At 37.2% G+C, this 26,089-nt stretch overlaps 1 protein-coding gene across 1 annotated transcript in view; it reads left to right on the top strand.

Moving 5' to 3' along the window:
- Window positions 1-216: 216 nt before the first annotated feature.
- LOC129754177 (uncharacterized) overlaps window positions 217-26,089 on the top strand; it is a 45,868-nt gene continuing 19,995 nt past the window's right edge. The window contains exon 1 of the mRNA XM_055750081.1: window positions 217-419. The gene's annotated coding sequence lies outside the window, so the exon portion shown is untranslated. The remainder of the gene's footprint in view (window positions 420-26,089) is intronic.

Raw genomic sequence — 26,089 nt, 5'->3', positions numbered from 1 at the left:
ACAACTAGTGGGGCCAACGGATCTGAGATTTTTCCCAAATTAACTACCCCGACTCACACACAGAGTCCTTTGCCCATGGAGCGTGGAACTGCTGCTGTGTTTTAATTCCACACACCCACTGGTTCTAGCAAATACTACAACGATAAAAATTACACCGCCCAAAACCTGGCCAATTGCGCGATCCAATCCAATCCGATCCGGTCCGGGCCAGAACCAACGAAGTCAGAGTCAGTATTGCGATAGAATTCAATCCGTTCGCGTGAAAGAGCCGCCAAAAAGCTAGCTACTGGCTAGTTAGATTAATTCGAACCGTTTATTCGTGAGTGACCTCCCTTACTATAAGTGATAAGACTTCCGTTCAGAAAGTCCAGCCCGATTAGTTTACTTAAGCCCTGCGAAGGTTCTACCCAAGTTTTACGGTGAGTGAAATGAACCGAGCTCGTTAAGATAAAGAACCTAACTGATGAACTGATATGGTTGAAGAAGAAAAGCTACAACTTTTGGAACTTTGGGACAATTTTTTTCGGTTGATTGCTTTATCTTGCAATTTTGGAACGAACCTTCAAGTTTTGTGCTTTTGGACAGTGTGAAGAGAAACAAGCTTTTGTTAAAGTTGTATAGATATGGAAATACTTATTAATTTTCAAGGTGCTTCAATTATTAAAATTTCTTGAAGAATAGTGTTTCTACTTTAAATATTTCACTGGTGAAAATTGAAAAAAGTAGTATGAAGTTGGAAGGTTTTAAAGAGCTTTTTGGAGCAAAAAATGATAAGGAGGTTCGATCCCAGTTTTTCAACGACTATCCCGTCATGCACTCAACCAGCAGTCTCGGAATGTGGTAAACTTCTAAAACAAACAAAATTATAAAAAAAAATCTCTAGCGACAGAAAGGAGAAAACTTCTGTGGGCAGCCGTTAAAGTTTAGTTTGTAATGTAAAACCACCTACTAGCTGGTGCTGGTAGAACACTTTGAAACCGTACCGGAAGGGCTAAAACGGAAACTTTCGGCAGGTGTGCTGAGGGCGCCAGTGTTCACGGGGATGATTCCAGTTCAAAGAAAACTCTGCTGGAGTCTGAACGCTCCAGACAACCGGACCATAGTCAGTGGGAAGCCAGCGACAGAAAACTGCAAAACTTCAAAAAAGTTTTCCTCCAACCCAAAGGAGACTGCGCCATTAATAAAGTCCCACCAATTAGCAGGATTCAACCATAAAGTTAGGAAAACTTAAAGGGTGGCGGCGCCACAGTTTTAGTTCTGCTCAAATCAAGGATCTGAAAAACTGAAACTTTTCTCCATCACATCTTGAACGCACAATCATTTTACGCTTGAATAATTTCCAAGCCAGCCATCAGTGTGCCATAGTGGTCTGAGTTGAGATTTTGCGCGCCCCCCGATCGTCGTTAAAAATTGCTATTAATAGCCTGCGGGTAGAAAAATTCCAAAACGTGAAAATCTGCGCTCGATTTCAGATCGTGTAAATGTTTTAGTTAGAAGGAACTTTGCATGGACGTACACTCGTATACTGCGAAGTTTCCACCGTCGAGCGATGAAGGCGATGTGCGAAAATATCGATGATTCATTCCATGTTTGCTATCGAGGGGAAAAGTTTTATGTTTCACCTTGAAATTCCTAATCATCGCCCGTGTGTTGGTGGAAAAGTAACAATCGATGCTGTGAACTAGAAGATTAGATGTGTTAGAAAATAAATATATGGAAAATTTGTTCCTCATTCAAAGTTGCACATAATTAGGCTGACAGACGGTGACACAAATTAGAAACCAAGAACAACTTCTACCATCATTGTACCTATCTGTTCTATAGAATGGTTGTTTTACGAATAAAAACTATACCTACTGACAGATTCCATTTGAGTTTTTAAAGACTATCATTCTAAAAGAAAAAAAGTCGAAACATTTGATCAATACTGAAAACTACAACAGCCATCATTTGAAGCATCGACTATGACCACTTTTATCAGGTCGCCTTAAACTCTTTTTAAGGCCTATCGTCAGAAATTTTTATTTTTTATAGGGGAAATTTTTTTTTCGGCCGTTTGACGAAATGGCTAACAGAACAACATAACTAATCAATGCATTTTGAGGATAATACGCTTTGAACATAAGGCAAGAAAGAATTTTATGAATAAACCAACTCAAAGAAATTTAAAAATTCATACAAGGTTTTGATAACTTTTGATTAATATATTATTTCTTTTTAAATTATACGTAAAGAAGCTCAAAACAAAAAGTTTGGTGGTTTTTGTTTCTTATTCAAATTTAAGCTTTTATAACGGTTTCATAGTGATTGGAAAGTGGAATAAGAGAGTGTTTTTGTATGCCCCCATCATGTTTGTAAAATGTCGCTACCCTTAAATAACAGGTTAAATAGAATAAATATATGATTTTTATCATCAAAACTTCGAATTTAGGCTCTAATTAACATCTTTAGAGAGAATTGAAGATCTCAAAACAGATTTGATAAAGTTTTTCTTATGGATGAGTTGCCTCCATAATATGGCAACCCTGAATTCTGTTTTATTCTATAAAATAATAGAAGAAATAGATTTTTATAAAACTTCAGTTATGTCGTATGAAAGTTATTAGTTTCTAGCATTTCCAATGAAATTATACGGAAATATTGTCAAAAAACAGAAATTTTGCTTAAAACATAAATAGGTGCATTTAGCCCGCACGGTTTGAGGTGCGGCAATTTTGACAACAGTTATAATAAAATCTATTTCTCAAAAACTGAAGGAGATTTCAAGATAAAAATTACTCCAATGTATAGAAAACAGATACCTGCTTATGTGTATACAGTTTTTGTACACATACTCGATGCAATATTTGAGAAAATCAGTATTCTGCTTAAGAGGCGCATATAACCAGCTCCTCCCCTAGGACTCTTTATTCGCCTCTAAAAATGCTCCATGGTGGAGTTGAAATTCGGTCAGTAGTTAGGCTAAGATAAGATTCAACTATGAAGCGAGACGAAAAAGCAGCTTGAAAATAAGAAAAAAAAATTTCTTATCATGCATATAAACAACCTGAACACCCTTCATTTTGTAGGTGTGAGTGTGTGTGTAGACTGATACTTCTTTTTGGGTTTTAACATTAGATCTTTAGTTATTAAAATGGTGCCCAAGCAAAAGGAGCTACGAATCAAAATTTTGTACATGCGTCGTAAAAATCCACTGTGACCAAATTGATAAAAATGTTCAGATGCCTGGATCTGGGGGAAATATTAAGTCAGGAGCGGCAATGACGAACAGAAGAATGGCTACGCTTCCAAGCGAAGCTCCAATTTCTCCATTCGAGATGTTGCAAATATGTTGGGAATACCATCTAGAACCGTGCATGAAGCTAAAAAAAATCCGGACTATTAACTTATAAGAAGGTGGTCACTCCAAATCGTAACGATGAGCAAAACCTTACGACAAAAACAAGACCTAAGAAGCTGTATACGACATTGTTGACAAAGTTTGATCACTGATAAAGTTTGAATGCGTGGTAATGGACGACGAAACCTACGTCAAGGCAGACTTCACACAGCTTCCTGGACAAGAGTTTTATACTGCAACCGGATTAGGAAAGGTAGCAAACATTTTCAAGCATATAATACTGTCAAAGTTTGCCAAAAAATATCTCGTTTGGCAAGCTATCTGTACCTGCGGCTTGAAAAGCGACATTTTCGTTGCAACAGGGACCGTCAACCAGAAAATTTACGTGAAAAAGTGTCTTCAGAAGCGTTTGTTGCCTTTCCTAAAGGTTGTCTGTGCTGTTTTGGCCGGATTTGGCATCCTGCCATTATGAAAAAAAAGGCCATGAAGGGGTATGCCGCTAACAATATTCATGTTGTGTCCAAGGATAAGAACCCTCCCAATACACAAGAACCGTATACGTAAGAAGACCAAAAAACTGTTAGGGTCATATACTTGCTAAGGGAAATGACCGCTTATGCGGAATGCATTAGCTGTGCATCCGAATACATTGGAACATGTTCTTCGTATTTCTGTCCACTTATATTTTGTCAAAAAAATATTTTTTCGTGGTTAAAACTATGTAAAAAATAGTATCCGAACTAGGGACGGGATAATGTCATAGTCATGAGCTAAAAATTGCGACTATTCTTTTCCTCAAATGTCGTTAGTTTAAGAGTTTTTGAAATGAAAGAATGCTATAAATCGGTGGTTCTACAACTTTTTTCCTTCACCGCCCCCTTTTACAAAATTTTCGAGCTCAACGCCCCCCTGGGCAATTTTTTTTTGAAAATCTTTAAAAAAATGATAATCTGAATCGTTGAAAAAGCATTAGCTTTTGGCTTTATGTTGTTATAAGACTTAACTAAATGTTCATTCAAATTAATTAGTCAAATTTAATAATGTCAAACGATTCTTAATTTTTCAAACGTATCTATTTCGTGGTTTTTCAGATTTTCAAAATTTTGTTTACATATAATTTTGTTCGAAAAAAAGCAAATTTTCGAAAAATAAATGGAAAATGACCAAACATAGCAACTTCAAAGCGTGTTTTCTCTAAAATAGCTTTTGTGCACTTAAACCTTTTTGGCTCCAGGTTCTCTTCTCTTATTGCCTCAATTCTCCACTAAACTCTCTCTAAATTCTATGTAATGTATTTCCTGGACAATTACTCAAACTGATTGATAAGTTTGTTTTGATAGCAGATCATATTTGGTAAACAAAATTCTATATTCACTTTAAATTTCCATTATTGAATACAAATTAATTATACTGTCAAGCTGATGAAATAACGTTAAAAAAGTTTTTTTTTTATATATATCTGAATTTAGTCTTGTTAATAGTTATGCAGCATTCACGAGTCTTGAAGTATAAGTAAGATTCTAAAAACTTAACTTCTGCAATGTTAGTGATAACCGAATAGATTAAAAGATTATCCATAGCAAATGGCACAATTGATAAGAACTTAAAATAAAAATTCTCCTACCCAAAAAAATCTTTCATATATTCTTTTCAAAAAATCTATCACAGATGACGCCTTTAAACCAAGGGGCTGAAAGAGACGAAATTATCCAAGCTGATATTTTAGTACTTTTTTAGTCTTTTAGAGAAAAAAAATGAGTTACTGGAACAAAAATTTGCTTGCGGCTCTGTAAAATTATAGACATTTTGGTCTTGAACCTGATGTTTAGTTTTGTAACGTAATTTCATTGTTTTGCATCAAACCTTAATCGTTGTTATTTCAATAAACGCTGTTTCGTAATTTGTGAAAAATGTGAATTACGATCTCACCGCCCCCCTGAGCCCTGCCAACGCCCCCCAAATTTCAAAATTAAGCTCACCGCCCTCCTAGAAGCTCTCAACGCCCCCGAGGGGGCGGTAGGGACCACTTTGAAAACCACTGCTATAAATGATAATTTTGGTAAAGAAAGATTTTACCATTCTGGCATTGATCATTGAAATCTTCAATTTCTCAGCCATGACATGACAGTTAAAATGGGTCATGAGAAATATCACCAATGCAATTTTTTGCAACTTTGTTTGCCAAGCTGTTTTACAAATGTTATACTATGGCAAATGCTAGCAAACAATAGTAAAAAAAATGAAAATAGAGATAAGCGTTTCTAAATAGACGTCTTTTTTTTATTTCCATTTGGGTTCCAAATTTCATTCATTGCCCACTCTTCTCATACGTGAAATTAATTTGTATCACGTGAATATGAATAGCACGTAAATTCACATTATCGGAATATTTCTGTCATGACATGACCCCTGATTGATCATATCCAAAATAAATTTCACCGTCTACGTGAATGAATGAAAATTTTCATGCCTGATCCGAGCAGAGCAATGCTCACACTTTACAAATTAAATAAAAAGAAAGCTGAAAATATATTTTTACAAATTTAGCTACACTTGAAAACAAGTTTTTTTTTAATATTTTTTTTTCAGTTGAAAATATTAAAAAATTTGAAATTTTTGGCTAAATTTTCTACAGTGTCAGTTCCAACCATTTTTTTTTTGCTGCTGTTGGTAGGAAATTCAGTGAACCAATTCGATTTTCAGTACACGTTTCTAACTCAAACCCGATGGAAAGTTTGTAATTATAATGCATTCGAATGTTAATTTAATGATTTTTATTCGCCTTCATTGAATATCGGACTGTTATTTTTATTTCAATTATAAGATATTGATAATAAAAATACAGTAGTTTTTAGATTATATAACGGTCAAAAAAAATTCACAGTGAATATGGCGAAACCATGAATTTTGCGAATCTATAAATAAAAATGGAAAAAAAGTTATTTTATTGTCTTTCATCAATAATAATTTATAATGTTTTAATGTTGTGGAAACGTTTTGTAACAGTAAATTTTGATCACAAGATGTAATTTTCAAAGTCAACTAAACACCAAGGATCGTTTTCAGTTCAAATTATTCTTCTCTATAGAAATTTTAAGACTTTCTCTTGAAATAAAACCATAATATCAATTTGATACTCTACCTCTCATAAAAGTGAATTATTTAGTTTTTATGGAAATTTATCAGTCGTTATGTCGATTTTGAAAAAGAATTCAAAGAAAACTTTATCAAAAAATTGTCTTCTGCAAATTTCAAAATAAAATAGTTTAGTCTTCACACTTTTGATTAACCGTTTACCTTTTCGATTTTTTTTCAATTTGCTCAACTTAGGCTTTTAAAGTGTGTTTCTCGAAATTTGCTGTATGGGCACATAATTCTTTCTTTTTCACAAGTAGAAAAACAGAAATTTTAATCCTTTTTACATATTTTAAGGCAAAGCTAGCAGAATTTTATTTTGATCAGTCAAAATTATTTATTTAGACAATACTAAAGGCTGTCCAATCATGATTACGCACGCCACCCTTTCAAATAAACAAATTAAAAAAAGAAACAGAGACACTTATCTTTTTTCAAAAACGCTTAAATTCACCCACAACTTTATATGATTCGCATAACAAAAAAAAGTTTAATTCATTAGAGCGGCTAACCAAGCACAAATAACAACACTAGCATTAGCGTGACGTAAAAATGCTTATGTCGATTATTATAAATGTTTTTAAAATTCAAATGACGATTTTAAAAACTATACAGCTAAAGTAAACAGTTCAATGACATTTTCATATTATTGAAAACTTTATTCCATCACATAAACCACAAAAATATAATGAACAAAGACGCTCTACGCTTTTGAAAGACAATTAAGGTCCTGGAAATGGCTTCTGGATGCTTTCTAAAATAGCGTGATGAAATATTATCACTAACTAATGTTCAAATCGAACGTGAATTAGGCGAGTATTGAAAAAATCGAAGAACTACTGTATTGAAGAATCTCCACTCACAAGTGATTTGTATCCGTTCTCGGATAAAAAAAGGCAATAATTTCGATAACTCAAATCACAAAAAAAACATCGGAAAAAGAGAAATAAAAATATTTCAACATTGTTGTGGAACGGTATTAATTAGTTGTTGTGGCCTTGAGGATAGCATTCAAGTCTTCTAAGCCAGAGGTCATGAGATCGAGTCTCGGTCACGGCATACATAGTACTATTTCTGTGAGTTGGTGGTAGTAAGATGCTAGCCATCATATCATTGAAAGATGTACGCTTTAGTCTTAAGTAGAATTGATCGCTTCAAAGAAACATGAAGTTTCACTGAGATCCTATATGTGTGTGTACGTTTTTTAAGCGACTAGATAACTAGTGAGTTCTCTCCAGAGAACTCACTCTCAAGCCAACGAGTTGTTTTTACCTCAACATAAAACCAATAATAAGTCAGTTCGCACAAACCTCTGTCCTATCAACATCTCGGTTGCAGTTATCACCCCCGTCGGTATTCGGTTCCAAAAGTGAAGTTGGGTGGGAATACAGATAAGCTTGCCCAAAATCGGTCGTGTGTATTTTAATCACGGAAGAAATACATCCCACTGTGATCAATATCACAGCAACGGAACAGACACAACTGGGTAGCCTTAATTGCACCCACGGACAACTGTGAACAAAGTGTTGTTAGTTCAGTTATTTGAAGTGTTCCCCGACCCAACTTAGTGTTTAAAGTCCACTAAGAAGAAAAGTTTGAATTTGTTGGGACGATCCGGAACAAACATGTTAATAGAGTTTTGGATATCAAACTGACTGGATGACCGACGTGCATGCTCATGACGAACTGTCGAGTGGCGGTTTAATACGTCCACACATCCCCCTCCTATCCCAAATAAAATTAAATAAACATAATAAATGTAAAAATATTTCAAGTTCGTTTCTTTAAGTAAATTTTAAAGAACAAAATTCTTGACCGCAGAGGGAAAGCCACAGCACATACAAAGTGGGCGTTTCCCATAAAAGAAACAATTAGTCTGCTCAATGAAGTCTAGTCGAAACGGGACGAAACAAGTAGAAAAGGATTGGCAGTTGATCACCTGTCTCTTTCCAATTGACTTCGACCGATTTCTACCAGGTCGAAACGAATCCTGCTGCCGAGCTGGATCGGTTTCGATTAGTTTCAACTTGCTCCGTTGAACAACGACCTGACTAGTTTCGACCAAAACATTGGCTCGTTGAACACCTACCAGTTGACAGAAACTAGTTGAACCGATTTTTACCAACCGTTGAACGAAGCTAATGATAATCACGATATGAGCTCACTACTTCAAACAATCTCGTTTTTTATTTTTTTTTAGAAAACGTCTACTGGGCTGAAACATGAATCTTAACAATAAACTGATGATAAGAATACAGAACTGATTACGCAACAATGCGGCTTATGCTTTCATATTTCAATTACCCCTTTCCCCGACCTTTGTTGACGTTACACGGTTAAATAATCTATTGATCGGTGTTATAATTCAACGCATACACAGCTCAGAATTCAGTGAATCAGTATCTCATATTTTTCATTGCTTTTTTTGTCCGAATTTTAAACAGCTAAATGTTGAATTTCATCTGAAAGTGAAGTTTCAAAAGAATATAACTCTATTGCAAAACTCTCGCAAATGTTTTCCAGGAACTTTCCAAATATTTAAACGATTCGCATTCAATAATCTCTACGAAAGAAACAAAATATTATCATCTAACACCTCAGAGTCTTCGCTGCTACTTTGCAAACATTTCTGGTTTTGTTTGGGTTGCATTTCAAGTATTAAAGAATCCCTGCTATAGAATCTGCCGATAGAAAAAACCCATGGATGAATCACCATCTTTAAAATCACTTAATTACAACTTATTGGGATCAATTTTATTCTCGGTGCATTCTTATCCAAGTCTCAAGTCTCAATCCAAGTACTTCTCAAATAAGCCAAGCGCGCATTGAGGATTGTTTATTACTGTCGGTGAGATTCTTATTCTATCCTATCGGAACGCCTTTTTTTCATTTTCAAGCTCTCCATCCGGAGTGATATGATAAATCCAAGCTGTCCTTCGACACGCTTCACAGTTTCCTCTCATCTTAAACTGTCTTCACCATGTTGATCATCAATTTTCTTTATAAACAAAACCTTTTCTTTTAACTTGCTATTCAGTATCTCTGTTCTCTCGTAACTCAAGCTGTTCCCTTTTCCTGCTTTATCATTTATTGTATAAAACACCAATGCTATCTTCTCAACTTGCTTTCTAATTTCATCTCGTTATCTTCATCTCGTTAATTTAAGATATATAAACATAAAATTCAGGTTGTTCCCTCGAACTACCTAGTTCGATCTGATCACAAACTCTTCTTCCAACCCACTGGGTTGTCCTCTCAACTCACCTTTTTTTTTTAATTTCAAGCTGTCCTCTCAACTCGCTTGAAATTCGCATCAATTTGCACTGGCGGTCCTCTCAACTTGCCATCCAATTTCAAGCTGTCCTCTCAACTCGCTTGAAACTGTTATCAAAACGCTCAGGCTGTCCTCTCAACTCGCCTTATTTAATTTCGAGCTGTCCTCTCAACTCACTTGAAATTCGCGTCAATTTGCACTGGCGGTCCTCCCAACTCGCCATCCAATTTCAAGCTGTCCTCTCAACTCGCTTGAAACTGTAATCAAAACACTCAGGCTGTCCTCTCAACTCGCCTTTCAATTTCAAGCTGTCCTCTCAACTCGCTTGAAATTCGCGTTAATATGTTCAGGCTGTTCTCTCAACGAGCCTTCCAATTTCAAGCTGTCCTCTCAACTTGCCTGAAATTGCGAACAACATACTCAAGCTGTCCTCAAGACTCGCTCAATATTTCATTTCAGCTGTCCCTTAAACGGACTTGAATAATTTGTCAATTTAAGTATTTTTTTTTCCAACAACAACAGTGACGTATTCGTAAAACTACTTATTTATCACGGGTCGTATGACCGACGTGCACGCTCATGACGAACTGTCGGGTGGCGGTTTAATCCGTCCACACAGACCCTTTAATATTAAGGTCAGAAAATTTTATAGGAATTGATTGATTTCAGTTGAATTACAATAGCGCGAATGGATGAATTCACGTCACAAAATTTGACTGCTGCAAGGTACTGCTGCACATCAATGTAAAATACCGCTTAAGGAAACGAAAAGTGTGCGATTCACACATTAGGAGTCCATTAATGATGTCACGCAAAATTTGGAAAAAAATGATGATTTAGACAACTAAGCTTAACCCTTCATTTCATGATTTTTTATTTTTTCTCGAAAAAATTCTCAGTAGTGCGCAATGATGAATACATGAAGGGAAAAATAAGGAAAAAATATTATTTTCACATATTTCGGTTATTTAGCAAAAATATTAATTGTTGCAAATTTGCAACAACATGAAACGGTTACACCTTTTTTTCTTCACACTCGACAACTGGAAATAAATGCTTATTCCTAATTTCTTTTGCACTAATCATAGTTTTCGCACAGGAACTTCGCAAATCTAGATTTCTGGACACCGGAAAGTTAAGAAATAATCTGGGAGTAGTTATGTATGTTGGTTTTCCACCATGGGTGCACGGATTCACCGCAGTTTCTGCCTAAGTATGTGCTCACATGCATTCTTGGACCGACCCCATGGCTTCGTATGTAGGTATATTTTGGAAGAACGAGTCAATCAGGTTACTTAGAGGTATTCCGGCATCCGCGCATATACCTGGCCAGCTGGCAGCTGGTTAAACATTCATATAATCAGTTATAAGAGGAAACACATTTTACCTGTCGGCTTCTTATGGGATTCGAACCCAAAAGTTGTCTCGCCGATACCGGGAATCGAACCCAGCCTGGCACATCGGAACCAGACTCGCACCAGCTTATCCACTAGACTACAAAGACTCTCGAGAAATTAGCTAGGAGTAGTTATGCGATAATATACCACCTACTGAGGAAATTATTCCTTACGTTTGCTTGAAGGTGCTAAAAAAACGAACACACACATATAGGATCTCAGTGAAACTTCATGTTTCTTTGAAGAGATCTAATTTACTTAACTCTAAGGCGTACATCTTTCAAGTATTTTATGGCTAGCATCTTACCACCAGTCCACGGAAAGAGCACTATATGTGCCGTGATCGGGATTCGATCTCATGGACTCTGGTTTAGACGGCTGGAACGCTATCCTCTAGGCCACGACCGGCGGCAAAATGGAAAGCTTCTTACCTATACAACTTTTCTGAACATAACCTTAAACAAATCAACACAAATCAATTCCGAAAACGTATTTAAATTGGTTCTGATAAAGATTCTTAATCTTAAATCATACCATAACTATATGCCAGTTTTAATAAACAAACTTGATATTGAAGAGCAAAGTCTCAATTTAGTTTTGAAGAAATGATCCAATTACAAATTACATTAAACTATTAAATATCATTTGTTGGCAAAATTAAAAGAACAATAAAGATTTCTTTGGAATGAGCATTAGAATTTGGAACATGATTCTAAAATTAGAATTCAAACTTGAAATCAGTTTAAGAATAAAAAAGAAATAAAAATAAAACTAAATTCGAGAACAAAAAGTTTCAATTTAAAATCAACTTCCAGAGCTTCCAGGAAAAGGTTGAATAGTATAAATAAAGAGCATTTTTCGTCGATTGATAATAAGAAACGGCTCATACTTTTGTAAAAAATAATGAGCATTGTAATTTTCAATCAAATCATTCATTCATCTCTAAGAAAAAAAAAGCAAAACAATACTTCAAACCTCGGTTATCGAATGTTGGCAGATAGTACTGAATTTTCAAGTGGAAAAATAAAAAAGCGTATTCGTTGTTTGTTTTTAGATTTTTAAACTCTCTGGATAAAGCCCCGTACTTGAGTTTGAATCACGTTGAATAATATAGAACTTTTGAAAATTAGTGTTTGCTTATTTTGCAAGTAATGAAGGCATCCGACATTTTTTTTTATTCAAAATATGTATTTGTTATACCAATGGGCCGCGGAAAAAAAAATCAAAATAATGTGTTTTACATACGCTGAAATACAAATCCTAAATAAGTTAATTATTCGGACCCGTCCTAGTTTAAAATTTGATAAATTTTGAACTTTTTATAATATTTTTCTAGTTTTGATAACGGTTTAGAGCAAAACTTTTATTTTTTTCACCTCGGGGGCCCTCTTTATTCAGGGGGGGGGGGCAATTTTTCTCATCCCCCCCCCCTCTTAATACGGCCTGAACATGATAATAAATCATTAATAACGAAAACATTGTCATCGGGAAACAAATACACTGTTTAACGATGCAAGTTTCGAAAACACACTATGGAACCCATATAACTAGCTAGGGTACTACCGTTGCATGGTGTTGCATATTTGCAACAGTTATTGAAAACCCATTATATCAGAGAAAAAACAAAAAAAAAATCTCAAATTTTGTTTATTATGTAAATTACTTTAGTGGGAATACGAAAATATTTTTTTTGAGTCGAAAAAAAATTCTCAATATGAATTACACTAGGCCAAAAATTTGAAAAATTAGGCTTTTTCCACATTCCATATTTTTCAGATTCAAGTGGGTTTTTTTGATTCCTATAAACACTAAAAATATTTTTTTTTTAATTGAACGTGATCTTGATATTATAAATATTATTCCCATCGAAAAAAAAAAATTTACTTTTTAGCTAAATGTGAAGTTTAGAACAGTTTTAATTAATTGTTGCATATTTGTAACTTTATGAAACGAAGGGTTAAAGTTGGGAAATTTTCCAAAAACTGCATTAAAAATTCATCTCATGGTGAGGTAGACTAAATTGCAAAATTCGAGTTGCATTCGAAGTAATTTTTCATACTTACCAAAACACATTTATTCAATTTAAAATAGCTACCTAAATTATCGTCCACATCACCTCGCAGCATTGTGTAACGGCCAAAAGTTTGAGATCAATGCTCTAAAACATGCATTTTTTTAAACTCGTATCTCTGTTATCAATCAACGAACGTATTGGCTGTGTTACCATTGGGGTATTTTGCCCAATCAGAACCCACCGAGAGCAAGCATTGAGAGCACTCAATCTGAGTGCTAAGGTTAATAATTATTCATCGATAACATATCGATAAGTTTTCTCGCTTAGAATTTAAATATATAAGAACAAAATCTGTTATCTGATTTAAAAGGACCTCAGCTAGTTGGATATTGAAATATTAAAACACAAAAATTGTAAAATAAATATGATAGAGATCACTCAAAATAATGAATAGAAAGTATTCACTTTACACTTATGACACGAGACAAAATACACTACACACTTACAAAACAACCAACAACGACCAACAGTTTAAAAACGTCAAGCAGAAAGTGGAACGGAAATGCCAGTTAGAATGGGCAGCTTATCATCGTACTAACAGGCTCAATCACTTCTTTCCACTTCCAGTCACCATAGTGTGCACATCGGGCATTCCAAGTTATCAGAAAAGCCCACGTGATATAGTAAATCTATAACATTCTAGTGGAAAAATTGAATAGTGATTCGTTAAGAGCCAGGAATCAAGTAAGTGATAAGCGCAAGCTCTAACTGGAGCCCATTCTAACACAAATAAATTCCGCAGGACCCAGAAGATTGGAACTTAGATTTGTGACCAACAAAGCACCATTTGACCCGAGGCAAAGGGGCCGGTGATTCACAATCTATTTCCGTCCTTTCGTTACTGAGCCTACATATAAGTAACGGATTGGTACACCGCATGAAGGGCCGGTAAGTTTCATCCAACAAACTTTACTCGCCGAGGCTTTAAATTGGTTGAGTTAAACGAGCCAGTGAGCCTTCCGTCCTATTCCACTGATCTTCCGAGGAGCGAGCAAGCTGGCACGGAGTGTTAGCTTCGCGGGGAAATTCTAGCACACCAAGCAGGAATTCGTCCAAACCACAAGGACGATCAGCCCAACAGCCACCCACGCTCAGGTCGTCGTTTTGGTCCCAGGAGGCACTGTTCGATCCCTTCAAACGGGTGCGTAAGACTTCGAACGTGTCCCTCAGGATCCACCGCTCTGTTGAGGAGCCTGCGGAGCGCAAGCACTGCGGGCACCATCCAGAGTGCCAAAGGGTTTCATCGCCGCCACGAGGGTGACATAACCTTCGTCGCCACTATATGCCGGAACATCAACCTATTGGCCTGTTGATGACCACGAACCTGATCAGGATAACCGAAAACGCCGGCCGGCCCAGCAGCAGCAGCAGTTACACTTAACTCCCACACACACACAACACGTAAGTTATTTTATAATATACAGGACATGAAAATTTAGCATATTGTGTTTTCCTTTTGAACTTCCGATCAGTACCCTATTGTGAGAAGCCGACCCGAGGTTCTCCGCAACCTCTGCTCTGCTAGCCAAGCAAAAGAGGCCGCATGTGAGCCCACCCTCACTAGAATTCCCGTGGCTTGACCAGGAGTTCGAGGGCAGTAGTAGCTGGCCCTTCTGGCCAGCTAAGTAATAATTGGCGCCCAACTTAAAGAAACAGTACTGGTCAGTAGTTCGAAGGGTTCACAATCGGAGTGATCTAGGGAATTAGGGAAATTTTGCAAAATTTTAGTAAATTTTGTTTGGTCCAAGTTACAACTAGGGATTGCTCGAAGGGGTTTTGAGTAAGCGGGTATTTCGGTGGTTTCGTTATTCTGGATTTCCCCCAAATTTGCACAAGACGATAAACTGTGATAATTGCCGTCTACTAGTGCGCGTACCAGTGAAAAAGGATTTATTTTGCAGAAGTAATTTAAAACTTTTTGTTTGCATAAAATGTATTTATTCCATCTCAAAAATAGAACATTCACTTTCAATTTTATACAATACTTTCACTTTTTTGTTCTTCCACTCCAATAGAAATTTTTATCTAAATCTATCATTATCAAAAGCAATAGCATCATTTCCTACTTAAAACTTAAATCTACATTCAATTTTAAAATTTTATTTTCAAATAGTTTTTCCGCATCAATAACATCACATTCACTTGGTATCACAGTAATTCAATATCATTTTTTCCATCCGAGATTATTTAAACTACATCAATTAAAGAAACACTTTTATCTGGGTCTTGATTCGACGAGAGGGAGGGTGAATATTTTACTCAAATTGAAGTAAAATAAAGAAAATCTAAGTTTTTCGTAACAAGGTTAAAGTTTTTTGTTGATTCATATTTTATATTATTATCGTGCTTCAAAATGAATTTGCAGCAGTTGTATAAAAATATGTGCGTTTCGCACCTAGAGGTTGACGAGGTCGAGCATGAACTGTTGATTAGGAACATTCTATTTCATTTCGATGACTCGGAATCGAAGAAACGAAGAAAACTAGAAGAAAGAATAAAAGAAGAAAGAAGATTAGGGTACATCTCCACCGCATTCGCGCGAACTTGGAGAACAGCCACCGAAGAGCTGGAAATAACTAGCAATCGGGTGACGATGATTAGAAACGCTCTAGAAACCCAAAATTTAGGCAAACGCTCTAAAGATTAAATAAAGACTCGTTTAGTGCATTATCTTGTTCGAATGTTTCATTTATCTAAAGCTTCGGACGCTAAAAAAATTCTTCCACAAATTGAAAAAATGGAACTGACTTTAGAAAAACTCTTCGAAAAATATTTTTCTGAAGAAACAGTGGAAAATGACAAAGTTCAAGAAATCCAGATAGGACAAGAAATTTCACAAGTTCTTGAAGAAGTTCGCGATGAAATTCAAACGTTGAATGAGACTGTAACAGCTCTCGATGAGGATTTAGAAATCTCCGAAGTTGCACAACAACAAATAAGATCATCACAACCCAGCTCAAACGAAATTTTACAAGTTCTTGAGGAATATGAACAGGGTAATAATGATAATTTAGATCAATTGATAAACATGTTTAGAAGTTTCATCATTATCACAGCTGAAAAAGAAAAGCAGAATAGCGAAAAGAAGGAAGAGAAAAAGAAAGAATTGGTAGAAAGTATCGAGAAAAAGAAGAAAATCGAAAATTTGCTAGGCAAAATAGATTTGAAAGTTAATAGAAATCCTATTCACAATAGCCAGAGTTTGAAACCCAGTAGTGATCGAACTCAAGCTGACACTGATGAAACTAGCTCTTATTCGAACCATTCTAGGAAGAAAGTTTATGTTAAAGGGTTCAAGAGTGATCTAGCCTCGAGAAAGAAGTTAAATCTAAATTTAGATCAGCAAGAACGAGGCGAAGATGATCACAAAGAGAAATCTAAAACGAAATATCACTTGTTCGATAGATCAGGAACTAAACCAAAGGTATTTGACCTTCAAAAGATCAAATATGATAAATCCAGGCAACACTACAGTTCAGGCACATCCTCTAGTCACGATAGTGGTTCTGCAACTGAGTGTACTTTTCGAAACAATAGATTGTCCACTAAAGTAGTAAAATCCCGAAGCCACGGTAAGATCAAAAGAACCAAGTATGGGAGCATAACACTTTCAGATCCTACATCTGATAGTTCTGTCTCATCTCAATCAAGTTCGGAAAGCTCATCAGATTCTCAGAGAGTAGCTAGGAAAAACTACAAGAAAAGGGGGAGTAGTAAGCTCCGGGAAAAGCAAGCGAGAATGAAGAGAATCCCAGTATCTGAGTGGAAACTCAGATACGACGGAAGAGACGGGGGAAGAAAGTTGGGTGAGTTTCTTAAGGAGATAAGAATGAGGATGAGGGCAGAAGAAGTGTCGGAGAGGGAAATGTACCGATCAGCAATTCACTTATTTAGTGGTCGCGCTAAGGACTGGTACATGGATGGAATAGAGAATAGGGAGTTCAGAAGCTGGTCAGAGCTTTTGAAGGAACTCAAACGAGAATTCCTCCCACCAGACATAGACTTTCAGCTCGAAATTCAGGCTACTAATCGCCGCCAAGCAAGAGGGGAAAGGTTCGTGGATTTTTATCATGAAATCCAGAAAATATTTCATTCGATGACAAAACAGATTTCAGAACGGAAGAAATTAAAAATAATCTGGCGTAATATGCGTCATGATTATAAAAATGCCTTGACTGGAAAGGAAATAAAGTCATTAGCTAAACTGCGTAAGTATGGGCGGATCATTGACGAAAATAACTGGGCTCTATACCAGAAAGCTCCTGAAAATAACATGCGTGGGCGAATAAATCAAGTGGGAGAAGTTCAGTTCGATGAACAGTCAATCATGTTAAGAAAAGATAAAAATGTTAAAACTTCAAATAAGAATAATCAGGAAGAAACAAGAAAAGGACAGAATCAAGCGATCAAGGGAAAGGAGGAGATAAAAAGGCCAACAGAGAAAGAAAAGAAAGAAGAAAACTCGTTGATGAATTTGCCAGGGACTTCTCAAGGTACCTTGGAGGTATTGGTGAACCAGTATAAGCGTCCACCAATCGGCACTTGTTATAATTGCCGCAAAGAGGGCCATCACTATAGTGAATGCCCCCAAAAACGAGAAAAATTTTGTAGGTTGTGTGGATTCGCTAACGTTTTCACTAGTGCGTGTCCATTCTGTCAAAAAAACGCTTAGAATTCAGTTTGGGAAGGCAAACTGATTCTGAATCTTCAAATCCTTCATCACCTGATTTGACTAAAGAATTAAATTCTTTGGGATTTCGCCCAATGAGTGAAACCGATTATGACAATCAAGAAGTAGCAGAGTTATTTGTTGAACTAGAAGGTGACGGAAGACCTTTTGTAAAAGTTCACATTTCAGAGGAAGAAATTATTGGGCTGTTGGACAGTGGAGCCCAGCGCTCTGTGTTGGGGATTGATTCAGAAAAACTTATTGAAAGATTAAACCTTAAGCTGTTCCCAACCACGGTTACAGTTAAGGCTGCTAATGGAAAAATTATCCCAGCAAAGGGATTCGTGTACTTGCCCATCACGTTCAACAACACAACTAAAATAGTTCCTACTTTTGTAGCACCCGAGCTAAGCCGAAAGCTCATTTTGGGATACGAAGATTTTTGGCGCTCTTTTGGGATTAAACCCACAATCGATTCAAATATCGACGTCGCCAGTTTAAACTGTCTCGAAGAGACGACATCGGAATTAGAAGGAAAATGGGAGCTGAGCGAAAGTCAAGAACAACAGCTGGAGGAGATCAAAAAGCTTTTCAAAGTTGCGGTGGATGGGGAGATTTTGGGTGCAACGTCTTTGGTCTCACACACCATCGAGATTAAGGATGAGTACCAGGCGTCTCCACCCATACGTATCAATCCTTATCCAACTTCGCCAGCCATGCAGGCCAAAATAAACCGGGAAATCGATAAGCTTTTGGAGCAGGGGGTGATAGAAAAAAGTAGAAGCGAGTGGTCATTGAGTACTGTGCCGGTTATAAAGCCAACCGGAGAAGTGCGGCTTTGTTTAGACGCCAGGCGTCTAAATGAGCGCACTCGGATGGATGCGTATCCTCTTCCCCACCAAGACCGCATACTGAGCAGGCTTGGGTCTAGTAGATTCATGAGCACGATTGATTTATCAAAAGCGTTCTTTAAAATTCCGCTTGACCCAGCCTCGCGAAAGTATACGGCCTTTTCGGTTATTGGGAGGGGACAATTTCGCTTTTGCAGAGTGACGATGGGCCTTCTAAATTCTAGTGCAGCTTTGGCCCGTTTAATGGATGAGATTTTGGGGTACGGAGAATTGGAACCGAATGTGTTTGTTTACCTCGACGATATCGTCGTGGTAAACAACACATTTGAAGACCATCTTTGTTCCCTGAAAGAAGTTTCTCGCAGGTTGAATGCAGCTAATCTCTCGATCAATATTGAAAAATCAAAATTTTGCGTACCAGAATTACCATACCTCGGTTACATCCTATCTGCTGAGGGATTAAGGCCGAATCCAGATAGAATCAATCCCATTCTAAATTATGAAAGACCGTCTTCTATTCGTGCCTTACGCCGTTTCATTGGAATGGCAAACTATTACAGGCGTTTCATTCCGCATTTTAGCGAAATGAGCGCCCCATTGACAAATCTTCTCCGCAAAAAGCCAAAATCATTACCTTGGAATGAGCAGGCAGAAAAAGCTTTTTTAGAGATCAAAGAAAGTTTGATCTCGGCGCCTGTATTGTGTAACCCAAATTTTACATTGCCATTTCAAATCCAGTCTGACGCGAGTGACAGCGCCATTGCTGCTGTTCTCACTCAACAGTACGAGGACGGGGAGAGGGTGATCGCGTATTTTTCGCAGAAGTTAAGCCCAGCACAACAATCGTACGCAGCGACTGAGAAGGAGGGTCTCGCTGTGTTATCGGCAATTGAGCGATTCAGACCATATATCGAGGGCACACACTTTGTCGTAATAACAGACGCGTCCGCGCTGACGCATATTATGAAAGGTCGTTGGAGAACATCATCTCGCTTAAGTCGTTGGAGCATCGAGCTCCAGGCGTACGACATGGAGATACGCCATCGAAAAGGTCGGGACAACATTATTCCTGACGCGCTTTCACGCGCTGTAGAAGAGATCGAGATTTTGGAGATAGAAGACGAGTGGTATCAGGGAGTGTGGAAGAGGGTTGAGGAAGCGTCAGACGATTGCGTAGATTATAAAATTGAGGAAGGAAAATTGTTTCGATTTTTGCCGACTAAAACACCAGTTTTAGATTATCGTTATGACTGGAAGTTATGCGTACCGGAAAATCTTCGCGAACAAGTTCTCCGCACAGAACATGACGAAATGTTACATTTAGGGTTCGAAAAACTTTTAGATCGTTTGAAATTGCGATATTTCTGGCCAAATATGTCGTCCGCAGCCAGAAAGTACGTTCAAAAATGTCACGCGTGCAAGGAATTTAAACCTACAAACGTCTCGCAGCATCCCGGCGCGTCTAAGCCACGTCTGGCTACAAAACCGTTTCAAATCGTTTGTCTTGATTTCATTCAGTCGTTGCCGCGGAGTAAATGCGGAAATATGCATTTGCTTGTCGTTATGGATTACTTTTCCAAGTGGACAATGCTTTTCCCAGTTAAGAAAATCGCGTCGAATATAATCATAAAAACTCTCGAGGAACAATGGTTTCGACGGTATTCGGTTCCGGAAATCCTAATAAGCGATAATGCCAGTTGTTTCCTTAGTCGCGAATTCAAATCTTTTCTCGAACGGTACCAGGTCAAACATTGGACCAACGCGCGGCATCACTCGCAATCGAATCCGGTAGAAAGATTAAATCGAAGTATAAATGCCTGTATACGCACGTACGTGAAGAGTGATCATCGGTTATGGGACACTCAGATTTCCCAAGTTGAGTTCGCGATCAATAATACCCGTCACGCGTCCACCGGTTTCTCCCCTTACCGCGTCATCTATGGTCATGAGATCGTCTCAAATGGGCAAGAGCATAGACTAGATTCCGAAACTCAGGAACTCTCTGAATCTGAAAGAGCAAAGAAGAAATCAGAAATCGATCGTTCGATTTGGGAGTTTGTAGCAAAAAACTTAAACAAAGCTTTCGATAAAAGCAGCCGTGCGTATAATCTTCGAGTATACGAGGTGGGCCAAAAAGTTTATCGTAGGAACTTTACCCAATCATCAGCAGGAGAAGCATACAATGCCAAGTTAGGGCCAGCATACATTGCATGTACTGTAGTTTCCAGAAGAGGAACCAGTGCATATGAGCTCATGGATCAAACTGGGAAGAATATAGGCATATTTTCCGCAGCCGATCTAAAGCCAGGCATCTCAGAAACCTAAGCAGAATAATAAAATAAAGAAGAACAAACCTAAGTTGATTGTATCAGGGCGATCTCTTAGATTGTGTTCGTTAACAGAAAGTAGATCATTAAATATCTTTTGATAAATTTTTTTTCATAGAATTTAAATTTTAGTGGTACCACATCCAGCAAATTCTAATTTTTGTTTGTCGCTTTCAGCAAAACATTAATAATAAAATTAATAATAATAGTATTGAGCACTAATCGAATTTCGAGCAAGACAAAGAAAAATGCTTTATCAGTTTAGGGTCAAATTCAATTAAATTTCCTCAGTTCAATCGACAGTTCATGTAAAACCGAAAAATTCATAATCTCCAAAAGTAAGCAAAAATATTATATGATTCGCGTGAGATTGATCTAGACCGATAAATGGAATACGACGGAATAATGCATAAGATCAAACACAGCTTAGAGAATTCTACACCGGTTATTTTCTCGTCATGTAGTACGAAAGCACTTTTTCCATAAACCAGAATTCACATATCGTAGTTAACCATCAAAATTTAAAAGTTTCAACAATTTCAAACAATAATTTCGTAGAATATCCGAGAACACACCTAGAACCAACCATAGCGATCCGAATGATGATGCCATTTGCTAAAAATCTTTGTTTTATAAAGCTCGACGAATAGAGAGTTTAAAAGAGATGATAGTTTTCCACTCAATATTTTATTGAGGTAACTGGTGAACTTGAGAGCAACGGAAAAGTGAAAGGTAACTGCACCAATCTTTATCAAAAAGAAATATATATATATATAAAAACAAAAACAAAAAAAAAACAAAAACAAAAATTTTAATTAATAAATTTACTTTTCTTATTGTATGATTTAGTATACTAGAGCATTTATATTTTCTTTTTCATAAATTCGTTTTGCAAAAAGCAGACTCAACCCTGGGCGGCAAGAATCATAGCGAAGTCTTGATTTCAGAATTAATGACCTTCCGTTATTAATTCCTTGGGGGGAGTATGGGGTAATGTTACCATTGGGGTATTTTGCCCAATCAGAACCCACCGAGAGCAAGCATTGAGAGCACTCAATCTGAGTGCTAAGGTTAATAATTATTCATCGATAACATATCGATAAGTTTTCTCGCTTAGAATTTAAATATATAAGAACAAAATCTGTTATCTGATTTAAAAGGACCTCAGCTAGTTGGATATTGAAATATTAAAACACAAAAATTGTAAAATAAATATGATAGAGATCACTCAAAATAATGAATAGAAACTATTCACTTTACACTTATGACACGAGACAAAATACACTACACACTTACAAAACAACCAACAACGACCAACAGTTTAAAAACGTCAAGCAGAAAGTGGAACGGAAATGCCAGTTAGAATGGGCAGCTTATCATCGTACTAACAGGCTCAATCACTTCTTTCCACTTCCAGTCACCATAGTGTGCACATCGGGCATTCCAAGTTATCAGAAAAGCCCACGTGATATAGTAAATCTATAACATTCTAGTGGAAAAATTGAATAGTGATTCGTTAAGAGCCAGGAATCAAGTAAGTGATAAGCGCAAGCTCTAACTGGAGCCCATTCTAACACAAATAAATTCCGCAGGACCCAGAAGATTGGAACTTAGATTTGTGACCAACAAAGCACCATTTGACCCGAGGCAAAGGGGCCGGTGATTCACAATCTATTTCCGTCCTTTCGTTACTGAGCCTACATATAAGTAACGGATTGGTACACCGCATGAAGGGCCGGTAAGTTTCATCCAACAAACTTTACTCGCCGAGGCTTTAAATTGGTTGAGTTAAACGAGCCAGTGAGCCTTCCGTCCTATTCCACTGATCTTCCGAGGAGCGAGCAAGCTGGCACGGAGTGTTAGCTTCGCGGGGAAATTCTAGCACACCAAGCAGGAATTCGTCCAAACCACAAGGACGATCAGCCCAACAGCCACCCACGCTCAGGTCGTCGTTTTGGTCCCAGGAGGCACTGTTCGATCCCTTCAAACGGGTGCGTAAGACTTCGAACGTGTCCCTCAGGATCCACCGCTCTGTTGAGGAGCCTGCGGAGCGCAAGCACTGCGGGCACCATCCAGAGTGCCAAAGGGTTTCATCGCCGCCACGAGGGTGACATAACCTTCGTCGCCACTATATGCCGGAACATCAACCTATTGGCCTGTTGATGACCACGAACCTGATCAGGATAACCGAAAACGCCGGCCGGCCCAGCAGCAGCAGCAGTTACACTTAACTCCCACACACACACAACACGTAAGTTATTTTATAATATACAGGACATGAAAATTTAGCATATTGTGTTTTCCTTTTGAACTTCCGATCAGTACCCTATTGTGAGAAGCCGACCCGAGGTTCTCCGCAACCTCTGCTCTGCTAGCCAAGCAAAAGAGGCCGCATGTGAGCCCACCCTCACTAGAATTCCCGTGGCTTGACCAGGAGTTCGAGGGCAGTAGTAGCTGGCCCTTCTGGCCAGCTAAGTAATAGCTGGTAGGCTGATTTCGTAGCTATTGAATTGACTTTACTTTTTGAATATTTAGTCGAAATATCTTTGAAGACTATCGTCACTAAACCTTTATTTGAATTTAAATCATTTTTTGATAATTTTAACCACATGGTTTGACCGATAAAAAACATGTTATGCTTTATGTCAAAAACATACAAAAAAAGTTTTGCTCACGATTTTTTGAATGAAATCAAAAGAATTGCAATATGGCCGATCAAAATTTTCACTTTTTTGAAGTGGTGATCCCAAACATTTAGCTGGTAGTATGATAGCATCTAGTATATGGACATTAGACTAGTTCACTTTTCGGCTTTTTTCGCTGATCACAACGCCACTTACAGGGTTTGATCCTCATTCATTTTCAAGAACTCTGGCTGAATTTGAGCTCATTTGAGTAAGTTTCCAGCAAGCGCTAGAAGTTTTATTGAAAAAAGTCCATTTTTCTGGAAAATTTTCGTAGATGTGTTCTAGCAAGCTGTTGTTAATATAAAATGATAATTTTATAGTGCTCGGTGATTGGTATGACAAGCATTCGTATGGACCTGTTTTAGATAATTGACTAAATCAAACCGAAAAAATTTAAAAATTCATAAACTACCAACTTTTACAGAAAATTTGCTTACAAGTTGAGAGCTTAAAATCAGTAGTAAATAGAAAAAAAATATTTCCGATATAAACTTTTTATAAAAAGATAGCCTTATTTATAACCTTTAATTTGATGTATAACACTTAATTATCGCAACAGTACAAGCAAAGATATTCAAACATTCACATCACATTCTTTGAATCATAATGTTGTCTCCATTCAAGTTTTAGCATCATGCAACCTACAAAACGTGGCATCAAGAGGACTTGCTTACAACTAGATCAAAGCGCGCGCTTTTTTTAACTCCTGGCCCCGTCATGGGATACTTGATTGAATAAAATATCCTTTCTTGTGCACAAGTTGGTGTGGAGCAAACTTGAATGAAAAATATTTTATCAAATCAAATTTGTTGCATAGATATTTAAATAACTTTGCTAGCACTCTTGCGATCATTAAGTGTTATACATCAAATTAAAGGTTATAAATAAGCCTATCTTTTTATGAAAAGTTTATATCGAAAATATTTTTTTTCTATTTACTACTGATTTTAAGCTCTCAACTTGTAAGTAAATTTTCTGTAAAAGTTGGTAGTTTATGAATTTTTAAATTTTTTCGGTTTGATTTAGTCAATTATCTAAAACAGGTCCATACGAATGCTTGTCATACCAATCACCGAGCACTATAAAATTATCATTTTATATTAACAACAGCTTGCTAGGAACACATCTACGAAAATTTTCCAGAAAATGGACTTTTTACAATAAAACTCCTAGCGCACGCCGGAAACTTACTCAAATGAGCTCAAATTTGGCCAGAGTACTTGAAAATGAATGAGGATCAAACCCTGTAAGTGGCGTTGCGATCAGCGAAAAAAGCCGAAAAGTGAACTAGTCTAATGGACATCAATACTCATGATGCACTTGAAAAAAAAAGATTTATTATTTGGAATACATCTTCTCAAACCTCTCAATGTGAAATGCTAATATAACTTCACATTTCTACGCAACCGATACCTTCACGCTCATTTCTCGTTTTTTTGTTTGTTTGTTTGTAAAATTCATTTTTATTGCTTCACCCAGAACGGAAATCAGTCAAGGGCGCGATAGAAAAAGCATTCCGATTAATCCGACAAGCCGTAGGCGTCAGCCAAGTCAGTCAGTGTCATTCCTGATGTAGGGGAGCGTCCTCTCAGTACCTTCCTCTGCAATGTATTAATCATCTTTATTTTCATCCGTTTGTCGTTCGGTTGTGACCAACAACGGATGACAGACGCAAAAAAATTGGCATAAAAAAGAAAACATCACTTAGCAAAATGGCATTTTTTTTTTCTTCGGGCGATGATGAGTGGCTGAGAAAAAATTTCAACAAGGGTGGCGAGGTCGATTAGTTTATTAATTTTTATCGTCATGCCGAATCGATATTTCAGAAGAAAAAAAATCATACAAATCATATTGAAGTTTATTTGAAAACCTTGAAATCCATTCACTGTTGCCTAAAACTTTTTTTAGGAATCAGGATCAATCCCCACCTCATGCGAAAAAACGGCGGTTAGGAAAACTGGCACGTAAACAAACTACCAAAACGTGCAATTTTCGCCCCACTTTGCCTCGACTTTCTCGAGTCGAGTCCCCTTTCTTCAAAATGTACCGAACCACCTCGGTTGGAAAATGGCAAAAGATCACATAAACCATTTTCCCACACCAATCATCATCATCATCACTCGACTAACAACAGAAGGGTACGTTAATCTCAATACCACACTATTCAAGATATTTAATAAACGAAAAATCTGAGCCCGTGTGCCGCAAATTTTTGACGTGGGTGGAAGACCGTCACCGGGAGAGAAAATTCTGTGTGGGGGGAAAGGTTTTTTCGTGTCCGCGAGCAACAACGAAAAAAAAAAAGATGAATAACAACATTTCACCCTGGACTTGG

This window comes from Uranotaenia lowii, chromosome 1, assembly GCF_029784155.1.
Source record: "Uranotaenia lowii strain MFRU-FL chromosome 1, ASM2978415v1, whole genome shotgun sequence".
Taxonomy (NCBI): domain Eukaryota; kingdom Metazoa; phylum Arthropoda; class Insecta; order Diptera; family Culicidae; genus Uranotaenia; species Uranotaenia lowii.
This window is presented reverse-complemented; position numbering and strand designations above follow the sequence as displayed.